Below are 19,331 nucleotides of genomic sequence, written 5' to 3' on the forward strand. Positions count from 1 at the left end.
GATGTCTATTGCCAGTAAATTTGTGTATTTATTGTAAAGAATCAAGTTCTGCGGAAGTTGGTCATATGATGTTAAAAATGAAGCCTATTTTAAATAAATGTTTTCATGAACCTTATTCCATATTCATAATTAGGACATGACAAAATCTCAATCACGATGAACGGAAAAGTCAGCTTTCTCTATATTTAAAATAATTATTCGGATTTTATTTGACGTAACATAACAGAAGCGTCCAAACTATATATCGATCCAATCAATAAAGTAAATGTAAAAAATAACATAGTAAGTGAAATGAAAAGATTCTTCGACATCATTTTTAATGCAGACGTTAACCCAGAAATCAACTGATGTATAAAACCTTAAGTTTTATGTCACTTTGTAACATTGCTCCGGTGGCACAATCGGTTAGCGCGCCGTACTTATAGACAGTACCTTCACTGTGCATAGCACAGTATGAGGAATGCGGAGGTTGTGAGTTCGATCCTCACCCGGAGCAATTAGTTTTTTACCATTCAATTTATTAAATTTGATCCCTTCTTGTTACGCATGTCAACTTGTTACGATCAAAATCTCTTTGACAAGGAAATGGGTATCGACAAAAAATATGAAGATACCCGGATTTTATTTGTGAGTTTGAGTATGCCTTTCAGAGTACACGTGTCGTTTTGATTGCATATCAATTACCAGTCATATCGTTTCGATGTAAATTTACATTGACGGTTTTCCATTCTTTTTATCTAACCAGCAGCATGGTCGACAGTGTATAGGTACTCAAAAATAGAAAAGAAATAATTGAAAGGTCCATTCGAAAGACAGTAACTGTCTTGGCATGATTTGAAATATGTGAGTTTTCTTCCGATTGACGAAGACTGATCACTAGGCATTAGCAAAAAAAAAAAAACTCAGCTTCTTCCCTGACTCGTATTGATTTGACAGGTCCAATTTCTGAGACGATAATACCTTTCTAGTATCGTTACAGTCTATCTACTTGAATGTATAAAATTCTGATGATTGTTCCCACTATATGTGCTATTTCTTTGCAGGACTGTATATCTAAGAATTGACTTGGTGCACACACTCTATTTGCCTTAAGCTATTATATTAACAAGTTATTTTTGCAATGTTACGCCTGTAATATATCATTCATAGTGGATTTTATGTGTTTGTTACTTTATTATTATTATTCAAACAAGAAAGAAAAACTCAGTCAAATAGTTTCCGAGAATATAATCTCACATTGAAGAAAAGAACAAATCCTGGGCTAAAAAGTGAAGGTGACAAAAATATATCCCGTGAGGCGGAGTCGAACCACCGACCTAGAGATTCCTAGATTCTATCACACTACAGTCTCCCGCTCTACCAACTGAGCTATCACGGGCTGATGTCTATTGCCAGTAAATTTGTGTATTTATTGTAAAGAATCAAGTTCTGCGGAAGTTGGTCATATGATGTTAAAAATGAAGCCTATTTTAAATAAATGTTTTCATGAACCTTATTCCATATTCATAATTAGGACATGACAAAATCTCAATCACGATGAACGGAAAAGTCAGCTTTCTCTATATTTAAAATAATTATTCGGATTTTATTTGACGTAACATAACAGAAGCGTCCAAACTATATATCGATCCAATCAATAAAGTAAATGTAAAAAATAACATAGTAAGTGAAATGAAAAGATTCTTCGACATCATTTTTAATGCAGACGTTAACCCAGAAATCAACTGATGTATAAAACCTTAAGTTTTATGTCACTTTGTAACATTGCTCCGGTGGCACAATCGGTTAGCGCGCCGTACTTATAGACAGTACCTTCACTGTGCATAGCACAGTATGAGGAATGCGGAGGTTGTGAGTTCGATCCTCACCCGGAGCAATTAGTTTTTTACCATTCAATTTATTAAATTTGATCCCTTCTTGTTACGCATGTCAACTTGTTACGATCAAAATCTCTTTGACAAGGAAATGGGTATCGACAAAAAATATGAAGATACCCGGATTTTATTTGTGAGTTTGAGTATGCCTTTCAGAGTACACGTGTCGTTTTGATTGCATATCAATTACCAGTCATATCGTTTCGATGTAAATTTACATTGACGGTTTTCCATTCTTTTTATCTAACCAGCAGCATGGTCGACAGTGTATAGGTACTCAAAAATAGAAAAGAAATAATTGAAAGGTCCATTCGAAAGACAGTAACTGTCTTGGCATGATTTGAAATATGTGAGTTTTCTTCCGATTGACGAAGACTGATCACTAGGCATTAGCAAAAAAAAAAAAACTCAGCTTCTTCCCTGACTCGTATTGATTTGACAGGTCCAATTTCTGAGACGATAATACCTTTCTAGTATCGTTACAGTCTATCTACTTGAATGTATAAAATTCTGATGATTGTTCCCACTATATGTGCTATTTCTTTGCAGGACTGTATATCTAAGAATTGACTTGGTGCACACACTCTATTTGCCTTAAGCTATTATATTAACAAGTTATTTTTGCAATGTTACGCCTGTAATATATCATTCATAGTGGATTTTATGTGTTTGTTACTTTATTATTATTATTCAAACAAGAAAGAAAAACTCAGTCAAATAGTTTCCGAGAATATAATCTCACATTGAAGAAAAGAACAAATCCTGGGCTAAAAAGTGAAGGTGACAAAAATATATCCCGTGAGGCGGAGTCGAACCACCGACCTAGAGATTCCTAGATTCTATCACACTACAGTCTCCCGCTCTACCAACTGAGCTATCACGGGCTGATGTCTATTGCCAGTAAATTTGTGTATTTATTGTAAAGAATCAAGTTCTGCGGAAGTTGGTCATATGATGTTAAAAATGAAGCCTATTTTAAATAAATGTTTTCATGAACCTTATTCCATATTCATAATTAGGACATGACAAAATCTCAATCACGATGAACGGAAAAGTCAGCTTTCTCTATATTTAAAATAATTATTCGGATTTTATTTGACGTAACATAACAGAAGCGTCCAAACTATATATCGATCCAATCAATAAAGTAAATGTAAAAAATAACATAGTAAGTGAAATGAAAAGATTCTTCGACATCATTTTTAATGCAGACGTTAACCCAGAAATCAACTGATGTATAAAACCTTAAGTTTTATGTCACTTTGTAACATTGCTCCGGTGGCACAATCGGTTAGCGCGCCGTACTTATAGACAGTACCTTCACTGTGCATAGCACAGTATGAGGAATGCGGAGGTTGTGAGTTCGATCCTCACCCGGAGCAATTAGTTTTTTACCATTCAATTTATTAAATTTGATCCCTTCTTGTTACGCATGTCAACTTGTTACGATCAAAATCTCTTTGACAAGGAAATGGGTATCGACAAAAAATATGAAGATACCCGGATTTTATTTGTGAGTTTGAGTATGCCTTTCAGAGTACACGTGTCGTTTTGATTGCATATCAATTACCAGTCATATCGTTTCGATGTAAATTTACATTGACGGTTTTCCATTCTTTTTATCTAACCAGCAGCATGGTCGACAGTGTATAGGTACTCAAAAATAGAAAAGAAATAATTGAAAGGTCCATTCGAAAGACAGTAACTGTCTTGGCATGATTTGAAATATGTGAGTTTTCTTCCGATTGACGAAGACTGATCACTAGGCATTAGCAAAAAAAAAAAAACTCAGCTTCTTCCCTGACTCGTATTGATTTGACAGGTCCAATTTCTGAGACGATAATACCTTTCTAGTATCGTTACAGTCTATCTACTTGAATGTATAAAATTCTGATGATTGTTCCCACTATATGTGCTATTTCTTTGCAGGACTGTATATCTAAGAATTGACTTGGTGCACACACTCTATTTGCCTTAAGCTATTATATTAACAAGTTATTTTTGCAATGTTACGCCTGTAATATATCATTCATAGTGGATTTTATGTGTTTGTTACTTTATTATTATTATTCAAACAAGAAAGAAAAACTCAGTCAAATAGTTTCCGAGAATATAATCTCACATTGAAGAAAAGAACAAATCCTGGGCTAAAAAGTGAAGGTGACAAAAATATATCCCGTGAGGCGGAGTCGAACCACCGACCTAGAGATTCCTAGATTCTATCACACTACAGTCTCCCGCTCTACCAACTGAGCTATCACGGGCTGATGTCTATTGCCAGTAAATTTGTGTATTTATTGTAAAGAATCAAGTTCTGCGGAAGTTGGTCATATGATGTTAAAAATGAAGCCTATTTTAAATAAATGTTTTCATGAACCTTATTCCATATTCATAATTAGGACATGACAAAATCTCAATCACGATGAACGGAAAAGTCAGCTTTCTCTATATTTAAAATAATTATTCGGATTTTATTTGACGTAACATAACAGAAGCGTCCAAACTATATATCGATCCAATCAATAAAGTAAATGTAAAAAATAACATAGTAAGTGAAATGAAAAGATTCTTCGACATCATTTTTAATGCAGACGTTAACCCAGAAATCAACTGATGTATAAAACCTTAAGTTTTATGTCACTTTGTAACATTGCTCCGGTGGCACAATCGGTTAGCGCGCCGTACTTATAGACAGTACCTTCACTGTGCATAGCACAGTATGAGGAATGCGGAGGTTGTGAGTTCGATCCTCACCCGGAGCAATTAGTTTTTTACCATTCAATTTATTAAATTTGATCCCTTCTTGTTACGCATGTCAACTTGTTACGATCAAAATCTCTTTGACAAGGAAATGGGTATCGACAAAAAATATGAAGATACCCGGATTTTATTTGTGAGTTTGAGTATGCCTTTCAGAGTACACGTGTCGTTTTGATTGCATATCAATTACCAGTCATATCGTTTCGATGTAAATTTACATTGACGGTTTTCCATTCTTTTTATCTAACCAGCAGCATGGTCGACAGTGTATAGGTACTCAAAAATAGAAAAGAAATAATTGAAAGGTCCATTCGAAAGACAGTAACTGTCTTGGCATGATTTGAAATATGTGAGTTTTCTTCCGATTGACGAAGACTGATCACTAGGCATTAGCAAAAAAAAAAAAACTCAGCTTCTTCCCTGACTCGTATTGATTTGACAGGTCCAATTTCTGAGACGATAATACCTTTCTAGTATCGTTACAGTCTATCTACTTGAATGTATAAAATTCTGATGATTGTTCCCACTATATGTGCTATTTCTTTGCAGGACTGTATATCTAAGAATTGACTTGGTGCACACACTCTATTTGCCTTAAGCTATTATATTAACAAGTTATTTTTGCAATGTTACGCCTGTAATATATCATTCATAGTGGATTTTATGTGTTTGTTACTTTATTATTATTATTCAAACAAGAAAGAAAAACTCAGTCAAATAGTTTCCGAGAATATAATCTCACATTGAAGAAAAGAACAAATCCTGGGCTAAAAAGTGAAGGTGACAAAAATATATCCCGTGAGGCGGAGTCGAACCACCGACCTAGAGATTCCTAGATTCTATCACACTACAGTCTCCCGCTCTACCAACTGAGCTATCACGGGCTGATGTCTATTGCCAGTAAATTTGTGTATTTATTGTAAAGAATCAAGTTCTGCGGAAGTTGGTCATATGATGTTAAAAATGAAGCCTATTTTAAATAAATGTTTTCATGAACCTTATTCCATATTCATAATTAGGACATGACAAAATCTCAATCACGATGAACGGAAAAGTCAGCTTTCTCTATATTTAAAATAATTATTCGGATTTTATTTGACGTAACATAACAGAAGCGTCCAAACTATATATCGATCCAATCAATAAAGTAAATGTAAAAAATAACATAGTAAGTGAAATGAAAAGATTCTTCGACATCATTTTTAATGCAGACGTTAACCCAGAAATCAACTGATGTATAAAACCTTAAGTTTTATGTCACTTTGTAACATTGCTCCGGTGGCACAATCGGTTAGCGCGCCGTACTTATAGACAGTACCTTCACTGTGCATAGCACAGTATGAGGAATGCGGAGGTTGTGAGTTCGATCCTCACCCGGAGCAATTAGTTTTTTACCATTCAATTTATTAAATTTGATCCCTTCTTGTTACGCATGTCAACTTGTTACGATCAAAATCTCTTTGACAAGGAAATGGGTATCGACAAAAAATATGAAGATACCCGGATTTTATTTGTGAGTTTGAGTATGCCTTTCAGAGTACACGTGTCGTTTTGATTGCATATCAATTACCAGTCATATCGTTTCGATGTAAATTTACATTGACGGTTTTCCATTCTTTTTATCTAACCAGCAGCATGGTCGACAGTGTATAGGTACTCAAAAATAGAAAAGAAATAATTGAAAGGTCCATTCGAAAGACAGTAACTGTCTTGGCATGATTTGAAATATGTGAGTTTTCTTCCGATTGACGAAGACTGATCACTAGGCATTAGCAAAAAAAAAAAAACTCAGCTTCTTCCCTGACTCGTATTGATTTGACAGGTCCAATTTCTGAGACGATAATACCTTTCTAGTATCGTTACAGTCTATCTACTTGAATGTATAAAATTCTGATGATTGTTCCCACTATATGTGCTATTTCTTTGCAGGACTGTATATCTAAGAATTGACTTGGTGCACACACTCTATTTGCCTTAAGCTATTATATTAACAAGTTATTTTTGCAATGTTACGCCTGTAATATATCATTCATAGTGGATTTTATGTGTTTGTTACTTTATTATTATTATTCAAACAAGAAAGAAAAACTCAGTCAAATAGTTTCCGAGAATATAATCTCACATTGAAGAAAAGAACAAATCCTGGGCTAAAAAGTGAAGGTGACAAAAATATATCCCGTGAGGCGGAGTCGAACCACCGACCTAGAGATTCCTAGATTCTATCACACTACAGTCTCCCGCTCTACCAACTGAGCTATCACGGGCTGATGTCTATTGCCAGTAAATTTGTGTATTTATTGTAAAGAATCAAGTTCTGCGGAAGTTGGTCATATGATGTTAAAAATGAAGCCTATTTTAAATAAATGTTTTCATGAACCTTATTCCATATTCATAATTAGGACATGACAAAATCTCAATCACGATGAACGGAAAAGTCAGCTTTCTCTATATTTAAAATAATTATTCGGATTTTATTTGACGTAACATAACAGAAGCGTCCAAACTATATATCGATCCAATCAATAAAGTAAATGTAAAAAATAACATAGTAAGTGAAATGAAAAGATTCTTCGACATCATTTTTAATGCAGACGTTAACCCAGAAATCAACTGATGTATAAAACCTTAAGTTTTATGTCACTTTGTAACATTGCTCCGGTGGCACAATCGGTTAGCGCGCCGTACTTATAGACAGTACCTTCACTGTGCATAGCACAGTATGAGGAATGCGGAGGTTGTGAGTTCGATCCTCACCCGGAGCAATTAGTTTTTTACCATTCAATTTATTAAATTTGATCCCTTCTTGTTACGCATGTCAACTTGTTACGATCAAAATCTCTTTGACAAGGAAATGGGTATCGACAAAAAATATGAAGATACCCGGATTTTATTTGTGAGTTTGAGTATGCCTTTCAGAGTACACGTGTCGTTTTGATTGCATATCAATTACCAGTCATATCGTTTCGATGTAAATTTACATTGACGGTTTTCCATTCTTTTTATCTAACCAGCAGCATGGTCGACAGTGTATAGGTACTCAAAAATAGAAAAGAAATAATTGAAAGGTCCATTCGAAAGACAGTAACTGTCTTGGCATGATTTGAAATATGTGAGTTTTCTTCCGATTGACGAAGACTGATCACTAGGCATTAGCAAAAAAAAAAAAACTCAGCTTCTTCCCTGACTCGTATTGATTTGACAGGTCCAATTTCTGAGACGATAATACCTTTCTAGTATCGTTACAGTCTATCTACTTGAATGTATAAAATTCTGATGATTGTTCCCACTATATGTGCTATTTCTTTGCAGGACTGTATATCTAAGAATTGACTTGGTGCACACACTCTATTTGCCTTAAGCTATTATATTAACAAGTTATTTTTGCAATGTTACGCCTGTAATATATCATTCATAGTGGATTTTATGTGTTTGTTACTTTATTATTATTATTCAAACAAGAAAGAAAAACTCAGTCAAATAGTTTCCGAGAATATAATCTCACATTGAAGAAAAGAACAAATCCTGGGCTAAAAAGTGAAGGTGACAAAAATATATCCCGTGAGGCGGAGTCGAACCACCGACCTAGAGATTCCTAGATTCTATCACACTACAGTCTCCCGCTCTACCAACTGAGCTATCACGGGCTGATGTCTATTGCCAGTAAATTTGTGTATTTATTGTAAAGAATCAAGTTCTGCGGAAGTTGGTCATATGATGTTAAAAATGAAGCCTATTTTAAATAAATGTTTTCATGAACCTTATTCCATATTCATAATTAGGACATGACAAAATCTCAATCACGATGAACGGAAAAGTCAGCTTTCTCTATATTTAAAATAATTATTCGGATTTTATTTGACGTAACATAACAGAAGCGTCCAAACTATATATCGATCCAATCAATAAAGTAAATGTAAAAAATAACATAGTAAGTGAAATGAAAAGATTCTTCGACATCATTTTTAATGCAGACGTTAACCCAGAAATCAACTGATGTATAAAACCTTAAGTTTTATGTCACTTTGTAACATTGCTCCGGTGGCACAATCGGTTAGCGCGCCGTACTTATAGACAGTACCTTCACTGTGCATAGCACAGTATGAGGAATGCGGAGGTTGTGAGTTCGATCCTCACCCGGAGCAATTAGTTTTTTACCATTCAATTTATTAAATTTGATCCCTTCTTGTTACGCATGTCAACTTGTTACGATCAAAATCTCTTTGACAAGGAAATGGGTATCGACAAAAAATATGAAGATACCCGGATTTTATTTGTGAGTTTGAGTATGCCTTTCAGAGTACACGTGTCGTTTTGATTGCATATCAATTACCAGTCATATCGTTTCGATGTAAATTTACATTGACGGTTTTCCATTCTTTTTATCTAACCAGCAGCATGGTCGACAGTGTATAGGTACTCAAAAATAGAAAAGAAATAATTGAAAGGTCCATTCGAAAGACAGTAACTGTCTTGGCATGATTTGAAATATGTGAGTTTTCTTCCGATTGACGAAGACTGATCACTAGGCATTAGCAAAAAAAAAAAAACTCAGCTTCTTCCCTGACTCGTATTGATTTGACAGGTCCAATTTCTGAGACGATAATACCTTTCTAGTATCGTTACAGTCTATCTACTTGAATGTATAAAATTCTGATGATTGTTCCCACTATATGTGCTATTTCTTTGCAGGACTGTATATCTAAGAATTGACTTGGTGCACACACTCTATTTGCCTTAAGCTATTATATTAACAAGTTATTTTTGCAATGTTACGCCTGTAATATATCATTCATAGTGGATTTTATGTGTTTGTTACTTTATTATTATTATTCAAACAAGAAAGAAAAACTCAGTCAAATAGTTTCCGAGAATATAATCTCACATTGAAGAAAAGAACAAATCCTGGGCTAAAAAGTGAAGGTGACAAAAATATATCCCGTGAGGCGGAGTCGAACCACCGACCTAGAGATTCCTAGATTCTATCACACTACAGTCTCCCGCTCTACCAACTGAGCTATCACGGGCTGATGTCTATTGCCAGTAAATTTGTGTATTTATTGTAAAGAATCAAGTTCTGCGGAAGTTGGTCATATGATGTTAAAAATGAAGCCTATTTTAAATAAATGTTTTCATGAACCTTATTCCATATTCATAATTAGGACATGACAAAATCTCAATCACGATGAACGGAAAAGTCAGCTTTCTCTATATTTAAAATAATTATTCGGATTTTATTTGACGTAACATAACAGAAGCGTCCAAACTATATATCGATCCAATCAATAAAGTAAATGTAAAAAATAACATAGTAAGTGAAATGAAAAGATTCTTCGACATCATTTTTAATGCAGACGTTAACCCAGAAATCAACTGATGTATAAAACCTTAAGTTTTATGTCACTTTGTAACATTGCTCCGGTGGCACAATCGGTTAGCGCGCCGTACTTATAGACAGTACCTTCACTGTGCATAGCACAGTATGAGGAATGCGGAGGTTGTGAGTTCGATCCTCACCCGGAGCAATTAGTTTTTTACCATTCAATTTATTAAATTTGATCCCTTCTTGTTACGCATGTCAACTTGTTACGATCAAAATCTCTTTGACAAGGAAATGGGTATCGACAAAAAATATGAAGATACCCGGATTTTATTTGTGAGTTTGAGTATGCCTTTCAGAGTACACGTGTCGTTTTGATTGCATATCAATTACCAGTCATATCGTTTCGATGTAAATTTACATTGACGGTTTTCCATTCTTTTTATCTAACCAGCAGCATGGTCGACAGTGTATAGGTACTCAAAAATAGAAAAGAAATAATTGAAAGGTCCATTCGAAAGACAGTAACTGTCTTGGCATGATTTGAAATATGTGAGTTTTCTTCCGATTGACGAAGACTGATCACTAGGCATTAGCAAAAAAAAAAAAACTCAGCTTCTTCCCTGACTCGTATTGATTTGACAGGTCCAATTTCTGAGACGATAATACCTTTCTAGTATCGTTACAGTCTATCTACTTGAATGTATAAAATTCTGATGATTGTTCCCACTATATGTGCTATTTCTTTGCAGGACTGTATATCTAAGAATTGACTTGGTGCACACACTCTATTTGCCTTAAGCTATTATATTAACAAGTTATTTTTGCAATGTTACGCCTGTAATATATCATTCATAGTGGATTTTATGTGTTTGTTACTTTATTATTATTATTCAAACAAGAAAGAAAAACTCAGTCAAATAGTTTCCGAGAATATAATCTCACATTGAAGAAAAGAACAAATCCTGGGCTAAAAAGTGAAGGTGACAAAAATATATCCCGTGAGGCGGAGTCGAACCACCGACCTAGAGATTCCTAGATTCTATCACACTACAGTCTCCCGCTCTACCAACTGAGCTATCACGGGCTGATGTCTATTGCCAGTAAATTTGTGTATTTATTGTAAAGAATCAAGTTCTGCGGAAGTTGGTCATATGATGTTAAAAATGAAGCCTATTTTAAATAAATGTTTTCATGAACCTTATTCCATATTCATAATTAGGACATGACAAAATCTCAATCACGATGAACGGAAAAGTCAGCTTTCTCTATATTTAAAATAATTATTCGGATTTTATTTGACGTAACATAACAGAAGCGTCCAAACTATATATCGATCCAATCAATAAAGTAAATGTAAAAAATAACATAGTAAGTGAAATGAAAAGATTCTTCGACATCATTTTTAATGCAGACGTTAACCCAGAAATCAACTGATGTATAAAACCTTAAGTTTTATGTCACTTTGTAACATTGCTCCGGTGGCACAATCGGTTAGCGCGCCGTACTTATAGACAGTACCTTCACTGTGCATAGCACAGTATGAGGAATGCGGAGGTTGTGAGTTCGATCCTCACCCGGAGCAATTAGTTTTTTACCATTCAATTTATTAAATTTGATCCCTTCTTGTTACGCATGTCAACTTGTTACGATCAAAATCTCTTTGACAAGGAAATGGGTATCGACAAAAAATATGAAGATACCCGGATTTTATTTGTGAGTTTGAGTATGCCTTTCAGAGTACACGTGTCGTTTTGATTGCATATCAATTACCAGTCATATCGTTTCGATGTAAATTTACATTGACGGTTTTCCATTCTTTTTATCTAACCAGCAGCATGGTCGACAGTGTATAGGTACTCAAAAATAGAAAAGAAATAATTGAAAGGTCCATTCGAAAGACAGTAACTGTCTTGGCATGATTTGAAATATGTGAGTTTTCTTCCGATTGACGAAGACTGATCACTAGGCATTAGCAAAAAAAAAAAAACTCAGCTTCTTCCCTGACTCGTATTGATTTGACAGGTCCAATTTCTGAGACGATAATACCTTTCTAGTATCGTTACAGTCTATCTACTTGAATGTATAAAATTCTGATGATTGTTCCCACTATATGTGCTATTTCTTTGCAGGACTGTATATCTAAGAATTGACTTGGTGCACACACTCTATTTGCCTTAAGCTATTATATTAACAAGTTATTTTTGCAATGTTACGCCTGTAATATATCATTCATAGTGGATTTTATGTGTTTGTTACTTTATTATTATTATTCAAACAAGAAAGAAAAACTCAGTCAAATAGTTTCCGAGAATATAATCTCACATTGAAGAAAAGAACAAATCCTGGGCTAAAAAGTGAAGGTGACAAAAATATATCCCGTGAGGCGGAGTCGAACCACCGACCTAGAGATTCCTAGATTCTATCACACTACAGTCTCCCGCTCTACCAACTGAGCTATCACGGGCTGATGTCTATTGCCAGTAAATTTGTGTATTTATTGTAAAGAATCAAGTTCTGCGGAAGTTGGTCATATGATGTTAAAAATGAAGCCTATTTTAAATAAATGTTTTCATGAACCTTATTCCATATTCATAATTAGGACATGACAAAATCTCAATCACGATGAACGGAAAAGTCAGCTTTCTCTATATTTAAAATAATTATTCGGATTTTATTTGACGTAACATAACAGAAGCGTCCAAACTATATATCGATCCAATCAATAAAGTAAATGTAAAAAATAACATAGTAAGTGAAATGAAAAGATTCTTCGACATCATTTTTAATGCAGACGTTAACCCAGAAATCAACTGATGTATAAAACCTTAAGTTTTATGTCACTTTGTAACATTGCTCCGGTGGCACAATCGGTTAGCGCGCCGTACTTATAGACAGTACCTTCACTGTGCATAGCACAGTATGAGGAATGCGGAGGTTGTGAGTTCGATCCTCACCCGGAGCAATTAGTTTTTTACCATTCAATTTATTAAATTTGATCCCTTCTTGTTACGCATGTCAACTTGTTACGATCAAAATCTCTTTGACAAGGAAATGGGTATCGACAAAAAATATGAAGATACCCGGATTTTATTTGTGAGTTTGAGTATGCCTTTCAGAGTACACGTGTCGTTTTGATTGCATATCAATTACCAGTCATATCGTTTCGATGTAAATTTACATTGACGGTTTTCCATTCTTTTTATCTAACCAGCAGCATGGTCGACAGTGTATAGGTACTCAAAAATAGAAAAGAAATAATTGAAAGGTCCATTCGAAAGACAGTAACTGTCTTGGCATGATTTGAAATATGTGAGTTTTCTTCCGATTGACGAAGACTGATCACTAGGCATTAGCAAAAAAAAAAAAACTCAGCTTCTTCCCTGACTCGTATTGATTTGACAGGTCCAATTTCTGAGACGATAATACCTTTCTAGTATCGTTACAGTCTATCTACTTGAATGTATAAAATTCTGATGATTGTTCCCACTATATGTGCTATTTCTTTGCAGGACTGTATATCTAAGAATTGACTTGGTGCACACACTCTATTTGCCTTAAGCTATTATATTAACAAGTTATTTTTGCAATGTTACGCCTGTAATATATCATTCATAGTGGATTTTATGTGTTTGTTACTTTATTATTATTATTCAAACAAGAAAGAAAAACTCAGTCAAATAGTTTCCGAGAATATAATCTCACATTGAAGAAAAGAACAAATCCTGGGCTAAAAAGTGAAGGTGACAAAAATATATCCCGTGAGGCGGAGTCGAACCACCGACCTAGAGATTCCTAGATTCTATCACACTACAGTCTCCCGCTCTACCAACTGAGCTATCACGGGCTGATGTCTATTGCCAGTAAATTTGTGTATTTATTGTAAAGAATCAAGTTCTGCGGAAGTTGGTCATATGATGTTAAAAATGAAGCCTATTTTAAATAAATGTTTTCATGAACCTTATTCCATATTCATAATTAGGACATGACAAAATCTCAATCACGATGAACGGAAAAGTCAGCTTTCTCTATATTTAAAATAATTATTCGGATTTTATTTGACGTAACATAACAGAAGCGTCCAAACTATATATCGATCCAATCAATAAAGTAAATGTAAAAAATAACATAGTAAGTGAAATGAAAAGATTCTTCGACATCATTTTTAATGCAGACGTTAACCCAGAAATCAACTGATGTATAAAACCTTAAGTTTTATGTCACTTTGTAACATTGCTCCGGTGGCACAATCGGTTAGCGCGCCGTACTTATAGACAGTACCTTCACTGTGCATAGCACAGTATGAGGAATGCGGAGGTTGTGAGTTCGATCCTCACCCGGAGCAATTAGTTTTTTACCATTCAATTTATTAAATTTGATCCCTTCTTGTTACGCATGTCAACTTGTTACGATCAAAATCTCTTTGACAAGGAAATGGGTATCGACAAAAAATATGAAGATACCCGGATTTTATTTGTGAGTTTGAGTATGCCTTTCAGAGTACACGTGTCGTTTTGATTGCATATCAATTACCAGTCATATCGTTTCGATGTAAATTTACATTGACGGTTTTCCATTCTTTTTATCTAACCAGCAGCATGGTCGACAGTGTATAGGTACTCAAAAATAGAAAAGAAATAATTGAAAGGTCCATTCGAAAGACAGTAACTGTCTTGGCATGATTTGAAATATGTGAGTTTTCTTCCGATTGACGAAGACTGATCACTAGGCATTAGCAAAAAAAAAAAAACTCAGCTTCTTCCCTGACTCGTATTGATTTGACAGGTCCAATTTCTGAGACGATAATACCTTTCTAGTATCGTTACAGTCTATCTACTTGAATGTATAAAATTCTGATGATTGTTCCCACTATATGTGCTATTTCTTTGCAGGACTGTATATCTAAGAATTGACTTGGTGCACACACTCTATTTGCCTTAAGCTATTATATTAACAAGTTATTTTTGCAATGTTACGCCTGTAATATATCATTCATAGTGGATTTTATGTGTTTGTTACTTTATTATTATTATTCAAACAAGAAAGAAAAACTCAGTCAAATAGTTTCCGAGAATATAATCTCACATTGAAGAAAAGAACAAATCCTGGGCTAAAAAGTGAAGGTGACAAAAATATATCCCGTGAGGCGGAGTCGAACCACCGACCTAGAGATTCCTAGATTCTATCACACTACAGTCTCCCGCTCTACCAACTGAGCTATCACGGGCTGATGTCTATTGCCAGTAAATTTGTGTATTTATTGTAAAGAATCAAGTTCTGCGGAAGTTGGTCATATGATGTTAAAAATGAAGCCTATTTTAAATAAATGTTTTCATGAACCTTATTCCATATTCATAATTAGGACATGACAAAATCTCAATCACGATGAACGGAAAAGTCAGCTTTCTCTATATTTAAAATAATTATTCGGATTTTATTTGACGTAACATAACAGAAGCGTCCAAACTATATATCGATCCAATCAATAAAGTAAATGTAAAAAATAACATAGTAAGTGAAATGAAAAGATTCTTCGACATCATTTTTAATGCAGACGTTAACCCAGAAATCAACTGATGTATAAAACCTTAAGTTTTATGTCACTTTGTAACATTGCTCCGGTGGCACAATCGGTTAGCGCGCCGTACTTATAGACAGTACCTTCACTGTGCATAGCACAGTATGAGGAATGCGGAGGTTGTGAGTTCGATCCTCACCCGGAGCAATTAGTTTTTTACCATTCAATTTATTAAATTTGATCCCTTCTTGTTACGCATGTCAACTTGTTACGATCAAAATCTCTTTGACAAGGAAATGGGTATCGACAAAAAATATGAAGATACCCGGATTTTATTTGTGAGTTTGAGTATGCCTTTCAGAGTACACGTGTCGTTTTGATTGCATATCAATTACCAGTCATATCGTTTCGATGTAAATTTACATTGACGGTTTTCCATTCTTTTTATCTAACCAGCAGCATGGTCGACAGTGTATAGGTACTCAAAAATAGAAAAGAAATAATTGAAAGGTCCATTCGAAAGACAGTAACTGTCTTGGCATGATTTGAAATATGTGAGTTTTCTTCCGATTGACGAAGACTGATCACTAGGCATTAGCAAAAAAAAAAAAACTCAGCTTCTTCCCTGACTCGTATTGATTTGACAGGTCCAATTTCTGAGACGATAATACCTTTCTAGTATCGTTACAGTCTATCTACTTGAATGTATAAAATTCTGATGATTGTTCCCACTATATGTGCTATTTCTTTGCAGGACTGTATATCTAAGAATTGACTTGGTGCACACACTCTATTTGCCTTAAGCTATTATATTAACAAGTTATTTTTGCAATGTTACGCCTGTAATATATCATTCATAGTGGATTTTATGTGTTTGTTACTTTATTATTATTATTCAAACAAGAAAGAAAAACTCAGTCAAATAGTTTCCGAGAATATAATCTCACATTGAAGAAAAGAACAAATCCTGGGCTAAAAAGTGAAGGTGACAAAAATATATCCCGTGAGGCGGAGTCGAACCACCGACCTAGAGATTCCTAGATTCTATCACACTACAGTCTCCCGCTCTACCAACTGAGCTATCACGGGCTGATGTCTATTGCCAGTAAATTTGTGTATTTATTGTAAAGAATCAAGTTCTGCGGAAGTTGGTCATATGATGTTAAAAATGAAGCCTATTTTAAATAAATGTTTTCATGAACCTTATTCCATATTCATAATTAGGACATGACAAAATCTCAATCACGATGAACGGAAAAGTCAGCTTTCTCTATATTTAAAATAATTATTCGGATTTTATTTGACGTAACATAACAGAAGCGTCCAAACTATATATCGATCCAATCAATAAAGTAAATGTAAAAAATAACATAGTAAGTGAAATGAAAAGATTCTTCGACATCATTTTTAATGCAGACGTTAACCCAGAAATCAACTGATGTATAAAACCTTAAGTTTTATGTCACTTTGTAACATTGCTCCGGTGGCACAATCGGTTAGCGCGCCGTACTTATAGACAGTACCTTCACTGTGCATAGCACAGTATGAGGAATGCGGAGGTTGTGAGTTCGATCCTCACCCGGAGCAATTAGTTTTTTACCATTCAATTTATTAAATTTGATCCCTTCTTGTTACGCATGTCAACTTGTTACGATCAAAATCTCTTTGACAAGGAAATGGGTATCGACAAAAAATATGAAGATACCCGGATTTTATTTGTGAGTTTGAGTATGCCTTTCAGAGTACACGTGTCGTTTTGATTGCATATCAATTACCAGTCATATCGTTTCGATGTAAATTTACATTGACGGTTTTCCATTCTTTTTATCTAACCAGCAGCATGGTCGACAGTGTATAGGTACTCAAAAATAGAAAAGAAATAATTGAAAGGTCCATTCGAAAGACAGTAACTGTCTTGGCATGATTTGAAATATGTGAGTTTTCTTCCGATTGACGAAGACTGATCACTAGGCATTAGCAAAAAAAAAAAAACTCAGCTTCTTCCCTGACTCGTATTGATTTGACAGGTCCAATTTCTGAGACGATAATACCTTTCTAGTATCGTTACAGTCTATCTACTTGAATGTATAAAATTCTGATGATTGTTCCCACTATATGTGCTATTTCTTTGCAGGACTGTATATCTAAGAATTGACTTGGTGCACACACTCTATTTGCCTTAAGCTATTATATTAACAAGTTATTTTTGCAATGTTACGCCTGTAATATATCATTCATAGTGGATTTTATGTGTTTGTTACTTTATTATTATTATTCAAACAAGAAAGAAAAACTCAGTCAAATAGTTTCCGAGAATATAATCTCACATTGAAGAAAAGAACAAATCCTGGGCTAAAAAGTGAAGGTGACAAAAATATATCCCGTGAGGCGGAGTCGAACCACCGACCTAGAGATTCCTAGATTCTATCACACTACAGTCTCCCGCTCTACCAACTGAGCTATCACGGGCTGATGTCTATTGCCAGTAAATTTGTGTATTTATTGTAAAGAATCAAGTTCTGCGGAAGTTGGTCATATGATGTTAAAAATGAAGCCTATTTTAAATAAATGTTTTCATGAACCTTATTCCATATTCATAATTAGGACATGACAAAATCTCAATCACGATGAACGGAAAAGTCAGCTTTCTCTATATTTAAAATAATTATTCGGATTTTATTTGACGTAACATAACAGAAGCGTCCAAACTATATATCGATCCAATCAATAAAGTAAATGTAAAAAATAACATAGTAAGTGAAATGAAAAGATTCTTCGACATCATTTTTAATGCAGACGTTAACCCAGAAATCAACTGATGTATAAAACCTTAAGTTTTATGTCACTTTGTAACATTGCTCCGGTGGCACAATCGGTTAGCGCGCCGTACTTATAGACAGTACCTTCACTGTGCATAGCACAGTATGAGGAATGCGGAGGTTGTGAGTTCGATCCTCACCCGGAGCAATTAGTTTTTTACCATTCAATTTATTAAATTTGATCCCTTCTTGTTACGCATGTCAACTTGTTACGATCAAAATCTCTTTGACAAGGAAATGGGTATCGACAAAAAATATGAAGATACCCGGATTTTATTTGTGAGTTTGAGTATGCCTTTCAGAGTACACGTGTCGTTTTGATTGCATATCAATTACCAGTCATATCGTTTCGATGTAAATTTACATTGACGGTTTTCCATTCTTTTTATCTAACCAGCAGCATGGTCGACAGTGTATAGGTACTCAAAAATAGAAAAGAAATAATTGAAAGGTCCATTCGAAAGACAGTAACTGTCTTGGCATGATTTGAAATATGTGAGTTTTCTTCCGATTGACGAAGACTGATCACTAGGCATTAGCAAAAAAAAAAAAACTCAGCTTCTTCCCTGACTCGTATTGATTTGACAGGTCCAATTTCTGAGACGATAATACCTTTCTAGTATCGTTACAGTCTATCTACTTGAATGTATAAAATTCTGATGATTGTTCCCACTATATGTGCTATTTCTTTGCAGGACTGTATATCTAAGAATTGACTTGGTGCACACACTCTATTTGCCTTAAGCTATTATATTAACAAGTTATTTTTGCAATGTTACGCCTGTAATATATCATTCATAGTGGATTTTATGTGTTTGTTACTTTATTATTATTATTCAAACAAGAAAGAAAAACTCAGTCAAATAGTTTCCGAGAATATAATCTCACATTGAAGAAAAGAACAAATCCTGGGCTAAAAAGTGAAGGTGACAAAAATATATCCCGTGAGGCGGAGTCGAACCACCGACCTAGAGATTCCTAGATTCTATCACACTACAGTCTCCCGCTCTACCAACTGAGCTATCACGGGCTGATGTCTATTG

General features: G+C 34.6%; 28 non-coding genes across 28 annotated transcripts; 14 read left to right on the plus strand and 14 right to left on the minus strand.

Annotated features, from left to right (window-relative positions):
* Positions 1 to 386: 386 nt before the first annotated feature.
* On the plus strand, positions 387 to 496 carry Trnai-uau (transfer RNA isoleucine (anticodon UAU)). The gene is made up of 2 exons: positions 387 to 424; positions 461 to 496. It is a non-coding gene; the product is annotated as a tRNA-Ile (tRNA).
* Positions 497 to 1,288: 792 nt separating this feature from the next.
* On the minus strand, positions 1,289 to 1,378 carry Trnay-gua (transfer RNA tyrosine (anticodon GUA)). The gene is given in 2 exon segments: positions 1,289 to 1,324; positions 1,342 to 1,378. It is a non-coding gene; the product is annotated as a tRNA-Tyr (tRNA).
* A 388-nt stretch (positions 1,379 to 1,766) lies between these two features.
* On the plus strand, positions 1,767 to 1,876 carry Trnai-uau (transfer RNA isoleucine (anticodon UAU)). Its single transcript has 2 exons — positions 1,767 to 1,804; positions 1,841 to 1,876. It is a non-coding gene; the product is annotated as a tRNA-Ile (tRNA).
* A 792-nt stretch (positions 1,877 to 2,668) lies between these two features.
* On the minus strand, positions 2,669 to 2,758 carry Trnay-gua (transfer RNA tyrosine (anticodon GUA)). The gene is given in 2 exon segments: positions 2,669 to 2,704; positions 2,722 to 2,758. It is a non-coding gene; the product is annotated as a tRNA-Tyr (tRNA).
* Positions 2,759 to 3,146: 388 nt separating this feature from the next.
* Positions 3,147 to 3,256, plus strand: Trnai-uau (transfer RNA isoleucine (anticodon UAU)). The gene is made up of 2 exons: positions 3,147 to 3,184; positions 3,221 to 3,256. It is a non-coding gene; the product is annotated as a tRNA-Ile (tRNA).
* Positions 3,257 to 4,048: 792 nt separating this feature from the next.
* On the minus strand, positions 4,049 to 4,138 carry Trnay-gua (transfer RNA tyrosine (anticodon GUA)). Its single transcript is given in 2 exon segments — positions 4,049 to 4,084; positions 4,102 to 4,138. It is a non-coding gene; the product is annotated as a tRNA-Tyr (tRNA).
* Positions 4,139 to 4,526: 388 nt separating this feature from the next.
* On the plus strand, positions 4,527 to 4,636 carry Trnai-uau (transfer RNA isoleucine (anticodon UAU)). The gene is made up of 2 exons: positions 4,527 to 4,564; positions 4,601 to 4,636. It is a non-coding gene; the product is annotated as a tRNA-Ile (tRNA).
* A 792-nt stretch (positions 4,637 to 5,428) lies between these two features.
* Trnay-gua (transfer RNA tyrosine (anticodon GUA)) lies at positions 5,429 to 5,518 on the minus strand. The gene is given in 2 exon segments: positions 5,429 to 5,464; positions 5,482 to 5,518. It is a non-coding gene; the product is annotated as a tRNA-Tyr (tRNA).
* A 388-nt stretch (positions 5,519 to 5,906) lies between these two features.
* Trnai-uau (transfer RNA isoleucine (anticodon UAU)) lies at positions 5,907 to 6,016 on the plus strand. Its single transcript has 2 exons — positions 5,907 to 5,944; positions 5,981 to 6,016. It is a non-coding gene; the product is annotated as a tRNA-Ile (tRNA).
* A 792-nt stretch (positions 6,017 to 6,808) lies between these two features.
* On the minus strand, positions 6,809 to 6,898 carry Trnay-gua (transfer RNA tyrosine (anticodon GUA)). The gene is given in 2 exon segments: positions 6,809 to 6,844; positions 6,862 to 6,898. It is a non-coding gene; the product is annotated as a tRNA-Tyr (tRNA).
* A 388-nt stretch (positions 6,899 to 7,286) lies between these two features.
* Trnai-uau (transfer RNA isoleucine (anticodon UAU)) lies at positions 7,287 to 7,396 on the plus strand. Its single transcript has 2 exons — positions 7,287 to 7,324; positions 7,361 to 7,396. It is a non-coding gene; the product is annotated as a tRNA-Ile (tRNA).
* A 792-nt stretch (positions 7,397 to 8,188) lies between these two features.
* Positions 8,189 to 8,278, minus strand: Trnay-gua (transfer RNA tyrosine (anticodon GUA)). The gene is given in 2 exon segments: positions 8,189 to 8,224; positions 8,242 to 8,278. It is a non-coding gene; the product is annotated as a tRNA-Tyr (tRNA).
* A 388-nt stretch (positions 8,279 to 8,666) lies between these two features.
* Positions 8,667 to 8,776, plus strand: Trnai-uau (transfer RNA isoleucine (anticodon UAU)). The gene is made up of 2 exons: positions 8,667 to 8,704; positions 8,741 to 8,776. It is a non-coding gene; the product is annotated as a tRNA-Ile (tRNA).
* A 792-nt stretch (positions 8,777 to 9,568) lies between these two features.
* On the minus strand, positions 9,569 to 9,658 carry Trnay-gua (transfer RNA tyrosine (anticodon GUA)). Its single transcript is given in 2 exon segments — positions 9,569 to 9,604; positions 9,622 to 9,658. It is a non-coding gene; the product is annotated as a tRNA-Tyr (tRNA).
* Positions 9,659 to 10,046: 388 nt separating this feature from the next.
* Positions 10,047 to 10,156, plus strand: Trnai-uau (transfer RNA isoleucine (anticodon UAU)). Its single transcript has 2 exons — positions 10,047 to 10,084; positions 10,121 to 10,156. It is a non-coding gene; the product is annotated as a tRNA-Ile (tRNA).
* A 792-nt stretch (positions 10,157 to 10,948) lies between these two features.
* Positions 10,949 to 11,038, minus strand: Trnay-gua (transfer RNA tyrosine (anticodon GUA)). Its single transcript is given in 2 exon segments — positions 10,949 to 10,984; positions 11,002 to 11,038. It is a non-coding gene; the product is annotated as a tRNA-Tyr (tRNA).
* A 388-nt stretch (positions 11,039 to 11,426) lies between these two features.
* Positions 11,427 to 11,536, plus strand: Trnai-uau (transfer RNA isoleucine (anticodon UAU)). Its single transcript has 2 exons — positions 11,427 to 11,464; positions 11,501 to 11,536. It is a non-coding gene; the product is annotated as a tRNA-Ile (tRNA).
* Positions 11,537 to 12,328: 792 nt separating this feature from the next.
* Trnay-gua (transfer RNA tyrosine (anticodon GUA)) lies at positions 12,329 to 12,418 on the minus strand. Its single transcript is given in 2 exon segments — positions 12,329 to 12,364; positions 12,382 to 12,418. It is a non-coding gene; the product is annotated as a tRNA-Tyr (tRNA).
* A 388-nt stretch (positions 12,419 to 12,806) lies between these two features.
* Positions 12,807 to 12,916, plus strand: Trnai-uau (transfer RNA isoleucine (anticodon UAU)). Its single transcript has 2 exons — positions 12,807 to 12,844; positions 12,881 to 12,916. It is a non-coding gene; the product is annotated as a tRNA-Ile (tRNA).
* Positions 12,917 to 13,708: 792 nt separating this feature from the next.
* On the minus strand, positions 13,709 to 13,798 carry Trnay-gua (transfer RNA tyrosine (anticodon GUA)). The gene is given in 2 exon segments: positions 13,709 to 13,744; positions 13,762 to 13,798. It is a non-coding gene; the product is annotated as a tRNA-Tyr (tRNA).
* Positions 13,799 to 14,186: 388 nt separating this feature from the next.
* Positions 14,187 to 14,296, plus strand: Trnai-uau (transfer RNA isoleucine (anticodon UAU)). The gene is made up of 2 exons: positions 14,187 to 14,224; positions 14,261 to 14,296. It is a non-coding gene; the product is annotated as a tRNA-Ile (tRNA).
* A 792-nt stretch (positions 14,297 to 15,088) lies between these two features.
* Positions 15,089 to 15,178, minus strand: Trnay-gua (transfer RNA tyrosine (anticodon GUA)). The gene is given in 2 exon segments: positions 15,089 to 15,124; positions 15,142 to 15,178. It is a non-coding gene; the product is annotated as a tRNA-Tyr (tRNA).
* Positions 15,179 to 15,566: 388 nt separating this feature from the next.
* On the plus strand, positions 15,567 to 15,676 carry Trnai-uau (transfer RNA isoleucine (anticodon UAU)). The gene is made up of 2 exons: positions 15,567 to 15,604; positions 15,641 to 15,676. It is a non-coding gene; the product is annotated as a tRNA-Ile (tRNA).
* Positions 15,677 to 16,468: 792 nt separating this feature from the next.
* Trnay-gua (transfer RNA tyrosine (anticodon GUA)) lies at positions 16,469 to 16,558 on the minus strand. Its single transcript is given in 2 exon segments — positions 16,469 to 16,504; positions 16,522 to 16,558. It is a non-coding gene; the product is annotated as a tRNA-Tyr (tRNA).
* Positions 16,559 to 16,946: 388 nt separating this feature from the next.
* On the plus strand, positions 16,947 to 17,056 carry Trnai-uau (transfer RNA isoleucine (anticodon UAU)). Its single transcript has 2 exons — positions 16,947 to 16,984; positions 17,021 to 17,056. It is a non-coding gene; the product is annotated as a tRNA-Ile (tRNA).
* Positions 17,057 to 17,848: 792 nt separating this feature from the next.
* Positions 17,849 to 17,938, minus strand: Trnay-gua (transfer RNA tyrosine (anticodon GUA)). The gene is given in 2 exon segments: positions 17,849 to 17,884; positions 17,902 to 17,938. It is a non-coding gene; the product is annotated as a tRNA-Tyr (tRNA).
* A 388-nt stretch (positions 17,939 to 18,326) lies between these two features.
* Positions 18,327 to 18,436, plus strand: Trnai-uau (transfer RNA isoleucine (anticodon UAU)). The gene is made up of 2 exons: positions 18,327 to 18,364; positions 18,401 to 18,436. It is a non-coding gene; the product is annotated as a tRNA-Ile (tRNA).
* A 792-nt stretch (positions 18,437 to 19,228) lies between these two features.
* Positions 19,229 to 19,318, minus strand: Trnay-gua (transfer RNA tyrosine (anticodon GUA)). The gene is given in 2 exon segments: positions 19,229 to 19,264; positions 19,282 to 19,318. It is a non-coding gene; the product is annotated as a tRNA-Tyr (tRNA).
* Positions 19,319 to 19,331: the final 13 nt, after the last annotated feature.

The sequence above is a fragment of the Mytilus galloprovincialis genome, chromosome 3 (assembly GCF_965363235.1).
Source record: "Mytilus galloprovincialis chromosome 3, xbMytGall1.hap1.1, whole genome shotgun sequence".
Lineage (NCBI taxonomy): Eukaryota > Metazoa > Mollusca > Bivalvia > Mytilida > Mytilidae > Mytilus > Mytilus galloprovincialis.